Source organism: Aulonocara stuartgranti (genome assembly GCF_965226115.1).
Source record: "Aulonocara stuartgranti genome assembly, chromosome: 22".
Taxonomy (NCBI): Eukaryota; Metazoa; Chordata; class Actinopteri; order Cichliformes; family Cichlidae; genus Aulonocara; species Aulonocara stuartgranti.
In genome coordinates this window covers 34,910,690-34,929,819 of record NC_138957.1, presented here as the reverse complement: position 1 = coordinate 34,929,819, position 19,130 = coordinate 34,910,690, and the positions used below count along the sequence as shown (strand labels likewise).

The window sequence follows — 19,130 nt, the reverse complement described above, 5'->3', positions numbered from 1 at the left end:
ATTGTGCCCACCCCCAAGATCCTATATGTATGTGTAATGAGAGTGTGAGTAATGTGAATGTCTAAGTTGTGGGATAAAATTGAGGCAGAGGCAGCCGGAAGGGGACAGAGGGGGGGTTGGTGATTTTGATAGTTCATTTGACCTCATATGCAGGGATCTAATTAACAACCAATAAATGCAATCAGATAATTTGAAATCAACTCATCTGTTTAATTTGTCTTAGAAAAATGACAGGACAGGCTTTATCTGTTGATGAAATGGCTTGAAGACAATTGCTCAGTTATTTTTGAGCCTCTGAAATTAAATAAATAAAAAAAGGAGTATCCTTGTGGCACAGACGTCCACATGTTATCTGCTCCAATACAGGACCAAATTTAGAGAACTTACTTTGAATTTCAGTAAAATGTTAATTTGATCGATCCATTACTAAACAGCATTATTTGACTGATCCAAGTCTGTGCTGACTTAGAGCCACAGCAACCAAAACAAAACTAGACCAGGGGATGTTAAAATATACTTTTCTGAATAAGTATGACTCATATCATTTAGATGATTTTACAAATGACTCTCAAACCATGTTGACTGATCGGAATGACACCTGTGAATTCACAATGTGATGACTGCTCGCGATGTAATCCTGTTGAAGTCAGTCAGATGATTTCCATAGAGCGGCACTTTGCATCAGCAGCACCATGCTCCAGTGCTCTGGGAGAGTTTATAGTCCTGAGAGTTGAACACTGGATGACTGACAGCTGTCCTTCATCACAACAGAAGCCACAGAAATCCTCCTCATCAAAAACATGACTTTGATCTGCGTCCTCATCTGGACTCTCCTCTGCTGCTGCTTCACAGGTAAAGTCCAGAGAATCAAACTCCTCTCCTCTATCAACATCTGTCCCTCTGAGGATACAGAGACAAAAACATAAAGCAGCTTTATGGTTTTGTGGGCTTCATTTCAGAATCCAGAGGACATGTCCTTGTTACTCAGCCTGGAGCAGTGAGTTCTACTGTAGGAGGATCTGTCACCATCAGCTGTACGACAAGTCCAAACGTGTATTACAGCAGTCCAGATCATCGTTTAGCCTGGTACCAACAGAGATATGGAGAAATGGCCAAACGTATTATTCATTATGTAAGCAAAAGAGATCCTGGGACTGTGGGTCGTTTCACAGGCAGTGGATCAAACTCTGACTTCACTCTGACCATCAGTGGAGTCCAGGCTGAAGATGCAGCAGTTTATTACTGTCAGGGTGGTTTCAGTGTAAACAGTCAGTGGGTGTTCACACAGTGAAAAACCGTCATACAAAAACCCTGAGACTGAACTGAAACTCAACTGACGCATTTCAACAAGGAAACACACACACCCACACACACAAACCTGTCATGCATATCAGCACAGTCAGAATCATCCCACATTTTTACCTGAAGAATGTTCAAATGACATTAAATAAAAACATGAGATGTAGTAACATTAACATTACAAAATCATCTCCATAAACACATCACATTCTGTATTTAGAGGAAACAAGTAGAGAAAATATACAGTGGTTAAAATAAGTACTGAAAATGTCTTTTTTTTATGAGTATACATATTTCTAAAGGTGATGCTGACATGAAATTCTCACCAGATGTTGGTAACAACCCATCTAATCCACACATGCAAAGAAATCAGTGCTTTATATCCATCAGCTCTGGGGTGGCTGTGAAAGTCCATAAAAAAGGCCAGAAAGGACCACAGGGACAAAGTGGAGTCCAGCTACCACAGCTTTGACACCAGGCCACTGTGGAATGGACTACGCTGCATCACTACGAGAAGGAAAACAAAGACAGGGTTCAGCCCACCGCATCTCTTGCAGACGAACTTAACAACATCTATGCTTGTTTTGATGCAGACAACAGAGAGCAGATCCTGTATCCTCAGGAGCACAGGGAGGCTGTAACTCTAACTCTCAAAACAGAAGCTGTGAGATGGCCTTTCAAAAAGGTCCAGGAGCAGAGTGTGTGCAGACCAGCTGGCAGGGGTGTTCACCAACATCTTCAACCTCTCTTTGAGGCAGTCGGTGGTCCCCACATCCCTCAAAACATCCACCATCATTGCTGTTCCTAAGAAATCATTGGTCTCCTGTCTGAATGACTACCGTCCTGTTGCACTGACATCCCTCATCATGAAGTGACTTGAGCCGCTGTTCAAAGGTCAGATCTGTTCCTCCCTCCTTGACACACTGGACCCTCTTCAGTCTGCCAATTGGAGAAACAGAGTCACAGAGGATGCCATCGCCCTGACGATGCACACCGCCCTCACTCATCTGGAAAAAGGGAATACATATGCAAGAATGCTCTTCATCGACTACAGCTCAGCTTTAACACCATCATCCCCTCAAACTTGCCTTGAAGCTCGTCGACCTTGGGTGACACCGATCTGCAGATGGATTCTAAACTTCCTCACAAACAGGCCCCAGGTGGTGAGAGTTGGTAAGACACCTCCTCATCACTCATCCTAAACACAGGAACGCCACAGGGTTGTGTGCTTAGCCCCCTCCTTTATTCCCTGTTCACACACGACTGTGTTGCTAAACATAAGTCATCAAGTTTGTGGATGACACAACCATCATAGGCCTCATCACAGGCAACGATGAGACGGCCTATAGAGAGGAGGTGATGGTGCTGTACGAGTGGTGCCTGGAAAATAACCTGACACTCAACATCAGCAAAACTAGAGAAATGATAGTGGACTACCAGAAACGACCAGTCAGGGAGCACCAGCCCATCCACATCAACGGTGTCAAGGTCGAAAGGGTCAGCAGCTTCAAATTCCTTGGAGTCAACATCACTGAGGATCTCTCCTGGATCCATCACACAGACACTGCTATCAGGAAAGCTCGCCAGCGATGTGCGATGAAGAGCTTGCTGACGAGCTGCATTACAGTTTGGTACGGAAGCTGCTCTGCCAGCAGCCGTAAATCACTACAGAGGGTGGTGAAGGCAGCAGAGCACATCACTGGCTTGAGTCTTCCTGCCATTCAGGACATTTATTTTCAACGGTGCCTCCGCAAAGCACACAGCATCATCAAGGACCACAGCCACCCAGCACATCAGCTGTTCTCCTTGTTACCATCTGGAAGACATCACAGGAGTCTGTCTGCTCGGACTACAAGACTTAAAAACAGTTTTTACCATCAAGCCATACGACACCTCAACCACAATACAAACACACCACATTTCACAGGATGCACTCAGAAGCTGTCCTAGAGTTTCACGAGTACATTGTACACTATGCACGGGTCACTTCACTCTTATTAGGATTTAAAACAAATAAAAAAACTTACTCTGTGCAATACTATACTAACTGCCACTCAGAATTTTGTACTGTTCAGTTTGTACTGCTGCTCACTCCTGTCACTTTATCTCATGTGCAATATCCCAATGGCTTCATGATGCCTCCTGTTTGGAGAAATTAAGCGCATGCATTGCTCAGATGTAAATTTTGGCAATTCTTTGACACAAACAGTCTTCAAATCCTGAAAGTTCTCTGGGCCCCTGCTATAAACTCTGACCTTTAGTTCTCTCCATAGATTTTCAGTTGGGTTCAGATAAGCTGTTTGGCTTGGTGACTCTGGCAGCTTCATTTTCTGTCTCAAAAGCCAGTTGAAAGTTTCCTTGGCTGTGTTTGGGATCACTGATTTGCTGAAAACCCACCCTTGTTTCATCTTCATCATCCTGGTCGATGACAGCAGATTATTATGAGGAATACCTCGGTACATTTTCCATTCATACTTCCTTTAATTAAATAAAGCGTGTATGTGCCATATGCCGAAAAGGCCAACAACAGGATTTTATCCCCTCCAAACGTCACTTTTGGTATGTTTCTCAGGTGATATGCAGTGCTTTTTGACCTCCAAACATGGTGTGTATTATTGCATCTAAATACGTTTTTGGTCTCCATCCCCCATAGATGTGAAACCAATCATAGGGTAGATTAAGATAATGATATGTTCTGCCACCAACAGAAAAATGGTGAAACTTCTGAAATGCTCATTTTTAATGCCGACACTCAACGTCAGGGATTCCAGCTCGTTTTACAGGCAGTGGATCAGAAACTGACTTGACTTTGATCATCCACATGACTTTATTGATTCTATATTGAAAAATTCAGTAATTTTGTAATTGAAAAGAAAAATACATCATCAGCATCTAGTGAACATTTTTATGCTTGGTCTGCCCCACTGTCATTCTATAAATAAATGACTGTGATCATGTAGCTACTGAAAGAAGTTTTATAGATAGTGCTATCAGCATGAACAGCTCTGATAACAGCCTTGTTTAAAAGATCCAATCCAATTTTATTTATAGAGCACTTTAAAATACCCGGCACAGGACCAAAGTGCTGTACAGAAAATAAGTTAAAAACAATAGAATAACAGAAAACAGCAAAAATAAATAAATAAAACACATAATACATAAAAATTCAAACAGCCCTATATTAAAAAAGAAAACAAGATGAAACAGCATAGAATCAGCTACAAACAACTAAAATAAAATTAAAAATAAAAACCAACATCTCACGTGGTGGCAAAGGTCAGGGTAAAGAGGTGGGTTTTCAGGAGTGTCTTAAAAACAGGTAGTGAAATGGCCTGTCTAATCTTTAAAGGCAGATCGTTCCACAGTCTTGGAGCTGCTACAGCAAAAGCACGATCTCCTCTAATTTTACGCCCGGTCCTGGGTAAATTCAGGAGCAGCTGATCAGCTGACCTGAGAGAGCAGGTGGGTGTATAAGGCTGTAGCAGCTCAGAGAGATAAGATGGAGCTAGGCCATGGAGAGCTTTAACAGCAAATGAAAGAATTTTATGGATAACCAGTGACGTGAAGCTAAAATAGGGGAAATGTGCTCAAACCTTCGAGTGCGAGTTAAAAGACGAGCTGCGGCATTTTGCACCCTCTGTAGATGAGTAATATATAATGGGCTGACCCCTATATAAAGTGCATTACGGTAATCCAATGCTGAATGCTAAGAAAGTCCTGGATCACTGTCTCAAAGTGCTGCCGTGAAGGAATTGGCTTTATTTTTGCAGCTGCCTGAGCTGAAAGAAGCTAGATTTTACCACTGCCTTAATCTGATTATCAAACTTCAGATCACAGTCCACTTTGACCCCCAGGTTTGTGACAGTTGGCTTAACATACTGGGCCAAGGAATCTAAATACACATTGGGGGTCTCAGTGGGGCTACCAAAAACCATCACCTCTGTCTTTTTATCATTGAATTTTAAAAAGTTAACAGACATCCAAGCCTTAATGTCATCGAGACACTGAAGTAATGGCTGTGTGAGGTATCTGCCTTTTTTCTTTAGAAAAGTCATCAGCATAAAAGTGGAAAGCAATGTTGTGCTTTTTCAGCACAGAACCGAGGAAGCAGATATAAAGAGAAGAGGAGGGGGCCTAGAACTGAGCCCTGTGGGACACCACACAAGAGAGGGGGGGAGGACAACACATGTTCACAGAGACTGACACAGAAAGTTCACCCCGCCAAGTAGGGCCTGAACCACTCCAGTGCCGTGCCCCTAATGCCCACCCAGTGCTCCAAATGAGAGAGTAAAATGTCATGATCCACTGTATCAAACGCAGCTGTCAAATCTAAAAGCACCAGAACAACACAGTCCACAGCATCAGTAGCTAAAATATGTCATTAAAAACTTTTAAAAGGGCTGATTCAGTGCTATGAAAACGTTTAAAACCAGATTGGAAAACCTATAAAACAAAAGATATTTAAAAGAGATCAAAAAGGAGTCATGAAACAAAACATTCAAATAAAAGAAGACAAATTGAAATAAGATGTATTCTGAAGAAAAAACGTAGATTCTTCCTAAATTTATTATGAAATGTCTTTGTTCAGTATTATGATGAATTGGCTGATTCAGTTATAAACAACACCATGAGCCTGATCTAGGTCTTTGATGGAGTCAGTCAGATCATTTCCATAGAGAGGCACTTTGCATCAGCAGCACCATGCTCCAGTGCTCTGGGAGAGTTTATAGTCCTGAGAGTTGAACACTGGATGACTGACAGCTGTCCTTCATCACAACAGAAGCCACAGAAATCCTCCTCATCAAAAACATGACTTTGATCTGCGTCCTCATCTGGACTCTCCTCTGCTGCTGCTTCACAGGTAAAGTCCAGAGAATCAAACTCCTCTCCTCTATCTCAACATCTGTCCCTCTGAAATGAAGCCCACAAAACCATGAAGCTGCTTTATGTTTTTGTCTCTGTGTCCTCAGAGTCCAGAGGACAGATCACAGTGACTCAGCCTGGAGCAGTGAGCTCTGCTGTGGGAGCATCTGTGAGCATCAAGTGTACGACCAGTCAGAATGTTCAAAACTCTCAAGCTTTAGCCTGGTACCAACAGAAAGATGGAAAACCTCCCAGACGTATCATTTACTACACTAGCAATCGTGATTCAGGGATTCCAGCTCGTTTTACAGGCAGTGGATCAAAGTCTGACTTCACTCTGACCATCAGTGGAGTCCAGACTGAAGATGCAGCAGTTTATTACTGTCAGAGTTATCATGTTATCAACAGTCAGCATGTGTTCACACAGTGAAAAACAGTCGTACAAAAACCTCCCTCAGTCAGACTGAACAGAAACTGAAGTGACTGCTGCAGCTGGAAGATACTGCAGAGACTGATACAGTTCACTGAGGACACACACACACACACACACACACACACACACACACACACACACACACACACACACACACACACACACAAAATGAAGTGATTCATCACAAATTTGTGTCCTACATCGCATGTATGTTGTGTTCAACTTTCAAATATATATTTAACTAAAGAACAAATGTGGGCCATTAACCCTTTAAGACCTACCATAGAACCAAGTCCGCCAGAGCTTATATTATATTTTTACATGCTGTGGAGCCATTTTTTGGAGCATTTCAAGTTGCTATACATCAATACAACCATTATAGCCCATATTTTAATAATATGTCTGCATTAAGTGCATAGTAATTACATAAATTGCAAAAAAGTGCAATAAACTACAAAAAAATTTAAAATCGTTTTTGTTTTTTTAACATATATTTCTAGTTAGAGAAATTTAAGAGGCTTATCCCTCAAAACTGTAAATACAAAAAAGTTGCACAAACTAGTTTCCCACCAAAGGAAATTTATTTTGATGTTTTCATAGTTTTATTTTTGAGATACACCAATTTTCATATACTACAGGAAAAACGAAAAAATATATTATAGTGCAAATTTGCAAAATAACAGCATGTGCATCAAAATAAACTATTTCCAGCAGTGCAGTATGAGTCCTCAGCATCCCAGAAACGACACAGAAAGTCATGAAGTCAAACATAACTTTTAAAAACACAAGTATAAGCTCATGAGGCCACGATGGTAAAAAAAACTACATTTCCGCAAAATGACGTCACTTCCGGTTTCGGGCAGGTCATGCGGTCATGTGATAGTTCGCGCTGATGGACGTAGGAAGTGTTACAAACAGCTGATCGGATCGGCAAAGCTGTTTCTGTAATATTATGTTTTTGTTGCTACAAGCGCTTTTTATGCAGTTTTTGCAAAGCTGTATGTGGAAGGAAACTGTGACTGAGGACAAGCTGATGGCATCAGATGTAAGTACAACTCCTCCGGTTTCATATGCAAAAAAAATTATTGCGCTAGCTCACGTGGTTGCAGAGCTACCGGGATTTAAAAATAGTTACGCAAAATGGAGCGTGTCCGCTCCTACCGGTTCTAAAGGGTTAACAGATACCAGGATAAGTCTTGTTCATGACCTTTGACCTTAGAGCAAACACTGAATCTATATCAAGATAAAATAATCTGAATCCAAAAAGCTGAAAATGTTCCTGATCAGTGAGGCTCAAAATAAAAACAACACACCTGTGAATTTAAGTGTAAACATATCATCAAACATGAACATGAGTGAAAAAGCTGTTATTGAACCGAAGGTGTTTTTTCATATTTTGTTCATGTCATCATTCATTTAATCTTCTCCTTGTTCGTCAATGAAATTAAAACTTTGTTCTTCAGATTCTTTCTAATCACTCCTTGCATTCGTTGACTCTCCTGTCTGTGAGTTCTCCTCAGAACAAACAGCTCATTAGAGACACTAAAGACTCTTTCTTCTTTAGACTTGCTTTGTAGTCTGGTGAGACTGTTTCCGTGGCAACCAGGTCTCAGCATTGCTTCATGAACCAGTCTGTCTGGTACAGGTGAGCAACACCACCAACAACCTACCACACACATTTAAATAAACATAAAAATAACCTGAACAACTTTAAAACTCCTTTTTGCCAAAATGCAGATCTCCTTAATGGTTCTTTCAGCCTGTGTTTTATTTTACCAGTGTAAAATAAAGACATCATGTTGGAGTGCAGAGTTGGTCTGAATTCTTCTAAATGAAACATATATTCATCAAGTGCAGGTTTGTAGATTTGAATAAAATTAAATGTCTGATTCAACCAAAATTCACTTTGCAAAACATCTTTATTACCTAAAACATGAATGTTGTCATTATGAGAAAGAAAATAACAGTTTTAGTCTTTATTTGTTCTTAAAAAAGAAAGATGGAGAGACAGTTACAGAGTTGAGAATGAGAGCATTAAACCAGTATCAGGTTGAGTCAGGTCAGGACTGGGAACACTGGTCTCTCCTCAGTGGCTCTGAGACCAGAGCCTGGCAGCCCTGGGTGGCCTCACAGGTCACAGAGCCCACCTTCATCCAGCGGTCTGCAGGGAGCCTCAGGGTGCTGCTCCAGCTGTAGAGGCCGTCGTTCTGCAGCACCACGGGGCTCCTGCTCTCCTCCCAGCTGATGCTGCCACTGCCATCCACCTTCCAGGACAGACTCCAGTCTGAGGGGAAGCCCTTGTTGGCCAGACATGTGATTGTTGCAGTCCCCTGCTGTAGCTCCTCACTGGAGGGGGGCAACACTGTCAGGACGGGACGGGCATCACCTAGGAGACACCAATCAGCTTAGAGCACAGGGAGCACACAGCTGTCAATCAAACCACAGACAGTCGGACACCTTTACTGTAAGAGCTGATTTTCTCCGTTAAGAAGTTTCTGTCAGGTGTTTTTTCTGCTCCACCAGTCATTCACTCACACATTGTTTCACTTCCCTTTAAGAAACCTCTCATGCATATCAGCACAGAGAGAATCATCACACAGTTTGAGCTGAAATATGTTCAAACTACACTGGAAATAAAAGAAGCAGATGTGGAAACATTTACAAAACAAGTTTAAAATCATCAATATTGTACATGACTCACATTAATATTAACTGGAAACAAATAAATAGAATAAATTAATTAATTCAGCGAAACGAAATGCTCTTCATGTATATCTAAAACAATTTTTAAAATTCACACAAACTCAAAGTAATTTCAAACAATACTTGAAAGTTTTTCTTCTTTATATTATTGTTAGATTTTTTTTCAGTTTAATTTGACTGAAATGTAGACATAATATTTTGACAGAGCAGATCTGAATTATCCTCCACGACACAAGAGGATGATAAAAAATTCCAGCATCAAACTTATTGTAAAGCTACGTGCTTTTCTCTTAAAATCAGAAGAGAAATTGTTAAATGCACTTTAATAAAAAGACAGTATTTGATAGTAAACCAGAATAAACTTACGTCCAACATCCAGTCTGGTTCCTCCACCAAAAGTCCACCACAGTGATACAAACTCATTGAGGCGCCGTACAAAAACCTCTGACTGTAGAGAGACACGGCTCTCTGACTCTGAAACAAACAAACTCAACTAAATAATTCACTGTTTGCACAGCAGCCATGACTCAGCTGATGTGACTTCTTCAAATACCATCATACAATGTTAGTTTAAATACAGTTCAATCCATGAGCTTTTGGACGATCACATTTTTTTGTCCTGTCCCGTTCGGCACTGAAGCAATCAGAATTATTGTCTGAAGGCCAAGAAAAATTCTCAACAGATTTATTTTCTCAAGTGAATCAGTGCCATACTGGTCCACTTGATTGATCTTCATTATTTTTTTATTTTTTTATTTTTTTAAATGATTACAATTGGAACATATATAACCGGGGGATCGTAAAGACAAAGACAGATAAGAGAAGTTTAAGAAAAGGAGAGGGAAAGAAAAACAGAGGGGAAGAGGGACAGTGAGAAAAGACAATGAAAACCCATGAGATCACCTGCTGGAAGAAAAAGAAGAAAACAAGCAAAAAGAGAACAACACAGTAGGGAGACCACAGCAACAACCTAGATAAGCATAAGTAAGAGTAAATAATAAAGACTGAATGCTACTGAGCAGCACAAAAGACCGACAGCAGACGATATGCTTAGAGGCAGCATCCAAGGAAGACGGTGAGTGTCTGTGCACACCTGTGTGCGTGAGTGCGCTTGTTTCCAAAAGGTTTCTCCATGTAACTATCTAATAGTAATTGTGGGGAGCCATAGCACTGCCCCCCAGGACATGGAGCAAGCACGGAGGACATCCAGGACCCAGACATCTAGATTCCCCCCAGAGCACAAGAGCCCAAGCAGGACCACTGGAGGGACAGCCACCTCCCTCCTAGAAACAAGCTGGGGAGAGCCCCAGACGGGTGTGTGTGGGGGGGCGGTGAGATGGAGTCTAAGACCCAACCAGACATATAAACATAGACAAAGCTCTTCATAAAACATGCCTCATCCACAGACATTCGTATAAACACTAAATCCTATGCCTGAGTGCTTTCTATCTAGCATTGAGACAAATGTTCAGCATTTTACTCTCACCAGTCAGAGTCTAAAATATTTGAAACTGTAGCCTTTTGTGTTTGTCACTGATCAATATCTGAGTAATATTATTCATAATTAGGCACTAACGCACATGGTGTCTTGATGCACGCTCAATCATCCAGGTAAGTAAAACCCACAAGGTTGATTCTGTTCATCTGGACGCAGCGTTTTCAGGGGGAGAAACGTTTCGTCACTCATCCAGGTGACTTCTTCAGTCTCAGCTGACTGCAGGTTTCTCCAACCTTAGAAACAGTGCATTTGCATAATGACTGAAACCAGCCCACTGAAGGACCAATGGGCTGGGAGGTCAGTTCCTTGATCATTAATATGCAAATTCTCATGACCATTAATCAACAGCCACTGATCAATGGCCATGAGTAACACACATGGTCTGGTGCAAAGATTCAGTATAAGTTCTGACGATGTGCTGCTTATGTTTTTATGCTGTAATCTTTATAGTGTAGTACAGAGCACGATGAAGAAATGATGACTTTTCTTTGTGCAAATATTTACCAACTGTATTACCAGATTTTAAGTACGTCACAGAATAGCCTGCCCAATCCTCACAACCAAAGCTTGCTCAGCATAAGATGCACAATGTAAAACTTTAAAAAAATGCTTTTAAAAATAATCAACAAAACACAAATTGTTGAGTTTATGAATAACTCAATGGATTAATTAAAAAGAGAAAGAGGAAAAAAAGATGAAATTACAGCAGACAGAAATACCAAATCACTGATTCTTGAACACAGAGTAAACCTTTTATAATGGACAAGGGCATTTCCATGATTTCCATAGAGAGGCACTTTGCATCAGCAGCACCATGCTCCAGTGCTCTGGGAGAGTTTATAGTCCTGAGAGTTGAACACTGGATGACTGACAGCTGTCCTTCATCACAACAGAAGCCACAGAAATCCTCCTCATCAAAAACATGACTTTGATCTGCGTCCTCATCTGGACTCTCCTCTGCTGCTGCTTCACAGGTAAAGTCCAGAGAATCAAACTACTCTCCTCTATCAACATCTGTCCCTCTGAAATGAAGCCCACAAAACCATGAAGCTGCTTTATGTTTTTGTCTCTGTGTCCTCAGAGTCCAGAGGACAGATCACAGTGACTCAGCCTGGAGCAGTGAGCTCTGCTGTGGGAGGAACTGTGAGCATCAAGTGTAGGACCAGTCAGAATGTTTATGTTCATAGCAACAATCACTGTTTAGCCTGGTACCAACAGAAAGCTGGAGAAACTCCCAAACGTCTTATTTACTACACTAGCACTCGACAATCAGGGATTCCAGCTCGTTTTACAGGCAGTGGATCAAACTCTGACTTCACTCTGACCATCAGTGGAGTCCAGGCTGAAGATGCAGCAGTTTATTACTGTCAGAGTGAACACTATCCTAACAGTCAGCTTGTGTTCACACAGTGAAAAACAGTCGTACAAAAACCTCCCTCAGTCAGACTGAACAGAAACTGAAGTGACTGCTGCAGCTGGAAGATACTGCAGAGACTGATACAGTTCACTGAGGACACACACACACACACACACACACACACACACACACACACACACACACACACACACACACACACACACACACACACACACAAAATGAAGTGATTCATCACAAATTTGTGTCCTACATCGCATGTATGTTGTGTTCAACTTTCAAATATATATTTAACTAAAGAACAAATGTGGGCCATTAACCCTTTAAGACCTACCATAGAACCAAGTCCGCCAGAGCTTATATTATATTTTTACATGCTGTGGAGCCATTTTTTGGAGCATTTCAAGTTGCTATACATCAATACAACCATTATAGCCCATATTTTAATAATATGTCTGCATTAAGTGCATAGTAATTACATAAATTGCAAAAAAGTGCAATAAACTACAAAAAAATTTAAAATCGTTTTTGTTTTTTTAACATATATTTCTAGTTAGAGAAATTTAAGAGGCTTATCCCTCAAAACTGTAAATACAAAAAAGTTGCACAAACTAGTTTCCCACCAAAGGAAATTTATTTTGATGTTTTCATAGTTTTATTTTTGAGATACACCAATTTTCATATACTACAGGAAAAACGAAAAAATATATTATAGTGCAAATTTGCAAAATAACAGCATGTGCATCAAAATAAACTATTTCCAGCAGTGCAGTATGAGTCCTCAGCATCCCAGAAACGACACAGAAAGTCATGAAGTCAAACATAACTTTTAAAAACACAAGTATAAGCTCATGAGGCCACGATGGTAAAAAAACTACATTTCCGCAAAATGACGTCACTTCCGGTTTCGGGCAGGTCATGCGGTCATGTGATAGTTCGCGCTGATGGACGTAGGAAGTGTTACAAACAGCTGATCGGATCGGCAAAGCTGTTTCTGTAATATTATGTTTTTGTTGCTACAAGCGCTTTTTATGCAGTTTTTGCAAAGCTGTATGTGGAAGGAAACTGTGACTGAGGACAAGCTGATGGCATCAGATGTAAGTACAACTCCTCCGGTTTCATATGCAAAAAAAATTATTGCGCTAGCTTACGTGGTTGCAGAGCTACCGGGATTTAAAAATAGTTACGCAAAATGGAGCGTGTCCGCTCCTACCGGTTCTAAAGGGTTAACAGATACCAGGATAAGTCTTGTTCATGACCTTTGACCTTAGAGCAAACACTGAATCTATATCAAGATAAAATAATCTGAATCCAAAAAGCTGAAAATGTTCCTGATCAGTGAGGCTCAAAATAAAAACAACACACCTGTGAATTTAAGTGTAAACATATCATCAAACATGAACATGAGTGAAAAAGCTGTTATTGAACCGAAGGTGTTTTTTCATAGTTTGTTCATGTCATCATTCATTTAATCTTCTCCGTGTTCGTCAGTGAAATTAAAACTTTGTTCTTCAGATTCTTTCTAAGCACTCCTTGCATTCGTTGACTCTCCTGTCTGTGAGTTCTCCTCAGAACAAACAGCTCATTAGAGACACTAAAGACTCTTTCTTCTTTAGACTTGCTTTGTAGTCTGGTGAGACTGTTTCCATGGCAACCGGGTCCCAGCATTGCTTCATGAACCAGTCTGTCTGGTACAGGTGAGCAACACCACCAACAACCTACCACACACATTTAAATAAACATAAAAATAACCTGAACAACTTTAAAACTCCTTTTTCAGCTTTTGCCAAAATGCAGATCTCCTTAGTGGTTCTTTCAGCCTGTGTTTTATTTTACCAGTGTAAAATAAAGACATCATGTTGGAGTGCAGAGTTGGTCTGAATTCTTCTAAATGAAACATATATTCATCAAGTGCAGGTTTGTAGATTTGAATAAAATTAAATGTCTGATTCAACCAAAATTCACTTTGCAAAACATCTTTATTACCTAAAACATGAATGTTGTCATTATGAGAAAGAAAATAACAGTTTTAGTCTTTATTTGTTCTTAAAAAAGAAAGATGGAGAGACAGTTACAGAGTTGAGAATGAGAGCATTAAACCAGTATCAGGTTGAGTCAGGTCAGGACTGGGAACACTGGTCTCTCCTCAGTGGCTCTGAGACCAGAGCCTGGCAGCCCTGGGTGGCCTCACAGGTCACAGAGCCCACCTTCATCCAGCGGTCTGCAGGGAGCCTCAGGGTGCTGCTCCAGCTGTAGAGGCCGTCGTTCTGCAGCACCACGGGGCTCCTGCTCTCCTCCCAGCTGATGCTGCCACTGCCATCCACCTTCCAGGACAGACTCCAGTCTGAGGGGAAGCCCTTGTTGGCCAGACATGTGATTGTTGCAGTCCCCTGCTGTAGCTCCTCACTGGAGGGGGGCAACACTGTCAGGACGGGACGGGCATCACCTAGGAGACACCAATCAGCTTAGAGCACAGGGAGCACACAGCTGTCAATCAAACCACAGACAGTGGGACACCTTTACTGTAAGAGCTGATTTTCTCCGTTAAGAAGTTTCTGTCAGGTGTTTTTTCTGCTCCACCAGTCATTCACTCACACATTGTTTCACTTCCCTTTAAGAAACCTCTCATGCATATCAGCACAGAGAGAATCATCACACAGTTTGAGCTGAAATATGTTCAAACTACACTGGAAATAAAAGAAGCAGATGTGGAAACATTTACAAAACAAGTTTAAAATCATCAATATTGTACATGACTGACATTAATATTAACTGGAAACAAATAAATAGAATAAATTAATTAATTCAGCGAAACGAAATGCTCTTCATGTATATCTAAAACAATTTTTAAAATTCACACAAACTCAAAAACTAATTTCAAACAATACTTGAAAGTTTTTCTTCTTTATATTATTGTTAGATTTTTTTTCAGTTTAATTTGACTGAAATGTAGACATAATATTTTGACAGAGCAGATCTGAATTATCCTCCACGACACAAGAGGATGATAAAAAATTCCAGCATCAAACTTATTGTAAAGCTACGTGCTTTTCTCTTAAAATCAGAAGAGAAATTGTTAAATGCACTTTAATAAAAAGACAGTATTTGATAGTAAACCAGAATAAACTTACGTCCAACATTCAGTCTGGTTCCTCCACCAAAAGTCCACCACAGTGATACAAACTCATTGAGGCGCCGTACAAAAACCTCTGACTGTAGAGAGACACGGCTCTCTGACTCTGAAACAAACAAACTCAACAAAATCATTCACTGTTTGCACAGCAGCCATGACTCAGCTGATGTGACTTCTTCAAATACCATCATACAATGTTAGTTTAAATACAGTTCAATCCATGAGCTTTTGGACGATCACATTTTTTTGTCCTGTCCCGTTCGGCACTGAAGCAATCAGAATTATTGTCTGAAGGCCAAGAAAAATTCTCAACAGATTTATTATCTCAAGTGAATCAGTGCCATACTGGTCCACTTGATTGATCTTCATTATTTTTTTATTTTTTTATTTTTTTAAATGATTACAATTGGAACAGATATAACCGGGGGATCGTAAAGACAAAGACAGATAAGAGAAGTTTAAGAAAAGGAGAGGGAAAGAAAAACAGAGGGGAAGAGGGACAGTGAGAAAAGACAATGAAAACCCATGAGATCACCTGCTGGAAGAAAAAGAAGAAAACAAGCAAAAAGAGAACAACACAGTAGGGAGACCACAGCAACAACCTAGATAAGCATAAGTAAGAGTAAATAATAAAGACTGAATGCTACTGAGCAGCACAAAAGACCGACAGCAGACGATATGCTTAGAGGCAGCATCCAAGGAAGACGGTGAGTGTCTGTGCACACCTGTGTGCGTGAGTGCGCTTGTTTCCAAAAGGTTTCTCCATGTAACTATCTAATAGTAATTGTGGGGAACCATAGCACTGCCCCCCAGGACATGGAGCAAGCACGGAGGACATCCAGGACCCAGACATCCAGATTCCCCCCAGAGCACAAGAGCCCAAGCAGGACCACTCGAGGGACAGCCGCCTCCCTCCTAGAAACAAGCTGGAGAGAGCCCCAGACGGGTGTGTGTGGGGGGGCGGTGAGATGGAGTCTAAGACCCAACCAGACATATAAACATAGACAAAGCTCTTCATAAAACATGCCTCATCCACAGACATTCGTATAAACACTAAATCCTATGCCTGAGTGCTTTCTATCTAGCATTGAGACAAATGTTCAGCATTTTACTCTCACCAGTCAGAGAGTCTAAAATATTTGAAACTGTAGCCTTTTGTGTTTGTCACTGATCAATATCTGAGTAATATTATTCATAATTAGGCACTAACACACATGGTGTCTTGATGCACGCTCAATCATCCAGGTAAGTAAAACCCACAAGGTTGATTCTGTTCATCTGGACGCAGCGTTTTCAGGGGGAGAAACGTTTCGTCACTCATCCAGGTGACTTCTTCAGTCTCAGCTGACTGCAGGTTTCTCCAACCTTAGAAACAGTACATTTGCATAATGACTGAAACCAGCCCACTGAAGGACCAATGGGCTGGGAGGTCAGTTCCTTGATCATTAATATGCAAATTCTCATAACCATTAATCAACAGCCACTGATCAATGGCCATGAGTAACACACATGGTCTGGTGCAAAGATTCAGTATAAGTTCTGACGATGTGCTGCTTATGTTTTTAAGCTGTAATCTTTATAGTGTAGTACAGAGCACGATGAAGAAATGATGACTTTTCTTTGTGCAAATATTTACCAACTGTATTACCAGATTTTAAGTACGTCACAGAATAGCCTGCCCAATCCTCACAACCAAAGCTTGCTCAGCATAAGATGCACAATGTAAAACTTTAAAAAAATGCTTTTAAAAATAATCAACAAAACACAAATTGTTGAGTTTATGAATAACTCAATGGATTAATTAAAAAGAGAAAGAGGAAAAAAGATGAAATTACAGCAGACAGAAATACCAAATCACTGATTCTTGAACACAGAGTAAACCTTTTATAATGGACAAGGGCATTTCCATGATTTCCATAGAGAGGCACTTTGCATCAGCAGCACCATGCTCCAGTGCTCTGGGAGAGTTTATAGTCCTGAGAGTTGAACACTGGATGACTGACAGCTGTCCTTCATCACAACAGAAGCCACAGAAATCCTCCTCATCAAAAACATGACTTTGATCTGCGTCCTCATCTGGACTCTCCTCTGCTGCTGCTTCACAGGTAAAGTCCAGAGAATCAAACTCCTCTCCTCTATCAACATCTGTCCCTCTGAAATGAAGCCCACAAAACCATGAAGCTGCTTTATGTTTTTGTCTCTGTGTCCTCAGAGTCCAGAGGACAGATCACAGTGACTCAGCCTGGAGCAGTGAGCTCTGCTGTGGGAGGAACTGTGAGCATCAAGTGTAGGACCAGTCAGAATATTTATAGTAATTGGTTATCCTGGTACCAACAGAAAGATGGAGGAGTTCCTAAACGTCTCATTCACTCTGCTAGCAGTCGAGAATCAGGGATTCCAGCTCGTTTTACAGGCAGTGGATCAAACTCTGACTTCACTCTGACCATCAGTGGAGTCCAGGCTGAAGATGCAGCAGTTTATTACTGTCAGAGTCAGCACTACATTAACAGCCAGTATGTGTTCACACAGTGAAAAGCCATCATACAAAAACCTCTCTCAAGTGCAGAGACTGATACAGTTGACTGAGTACACACACTCAAAGAAATACACTGGCTTTCATATCTTAGTGAGGATATCTAATTGACATGATGCTTTTCCTAACTGCTTACTATAACCTTAACCATCAAAAGTGAATGCCTAACTATAACCTAACTGTAACCCTGACACTAAAACCACTTTTTGAGACTCAAATGCCTTTAAACTCGTTTGGGACGAGCGTTTTTCCCCATAAGTGACTGTTGTTCTCCACAGTATAGTGGCATGCCCCACGTGTAACGCACATTACAAAAAAAATCAAAAAAACAAAACATGTGGGGAACCTCCTCCAGATGTCCCTGTTGGTGTTTCTGGAGTCAACAAACATAGTGTATATTATTTCATCAAAAGAAGTTTATTGGTCTCCATCACCCTCAGATTTACAACCAATCATGGGGTAGATGAAGGTAATGACATGTTCTGTTACCAACAGAAAAATGGTGAAACTCCTAAAAAGCTAACTTATAATGCTGACACTTGAGCTTCATGACCTTTGACCTCACTCACACTTCACAGAGGTTTTAAGTTTCTTGGAACCTTATCCCAACTTCACATAAATAGGATTGTTAGAAAGGTGTAAAAGTACACAACACACACGATGATTGTGCTCACTATTATTGCGTTTTACTGACAGTTATGAACTCAAGGAACACAGTCTGTTCCAGTCCAGCTCTCCCCGTCCCCGCTCGACTCTGTCTTCACTATATAGAGAAACAGAAAGAGACAGTGTCATCAGTCAGTCGCCACCACCTGTGGCTCACCTGCCTCCCGGCACCGCCCCCTTGAGCTCACTGTACCACTCCTCCCCTGCAGATGAGCCAAGGACCACACCTCCGCCACAGAAGGCAAATCAAACATACCCATTTTGGCTCTCTCTGTTATGGACACAGATGTACAGATTTGTATACAGAGTAGCATGAAAGACTCAAATGTAAGCACTCAGTAAGGTGCAGAAAAGTGCTGAACAATCATAAATTCTAAACAATCAGTTGTTTGTTTCTGCTCATTAAATTCTGTAAGAATTAGAAATGTGAAGGTCCCAAGTTCAGTCTGAGGATTTTACCTCCAACAGCAGCTTTTATCCAGGTACATGTTCTTGAACTTAAAGTGTCCGTGATGATAACAGAGATTCTATCATGATGGGTTTTATTACTTAATTTTATTCATTTGAATAAAGCTGGAATTCAGTTGTGTAATTGTTTGTAATTGGTGATTAAAAAAACATCAACAG

At 40.9% G+C, this 19,130-nt stretch overlaps 1 long non-coding RNA gene and 1 gene segment (V, D, J or C); both read right to left on the bottom strand.

Annotated features, from left to right (window-relative positions):
* Positions 1-8,495: 8,495 nt before the first annotated feature.
* Positions 8,496-10,048, bottom strand: LOC309698295. Its single transcript, XR_014274053.1, has 2 exons — positions 9,665-10,048; positions 8,496-8,981 (listed from the first exon to the last, which is right to left on the bottom strand). It is a non-coding gene; the product is annotated as an uncharacterized lncRNA (long non-coding RNA).
* Positions 10,049-14,131: 4,083 nt separating this feature from the next.
* On the bottom strand, positions 14,132-18,763 carry LOC309699084 (Ig kappa-b4 chain C region-like). The segment is given in 3 exons: positions 18,661-18,763; positions 15,303-15,410; positions 14,132-14,617 (listed from the first exon to the last, which is right to left on the bottom strand).
* Positions 18,764-19,130: the final 367 nt, after the last annotated feature.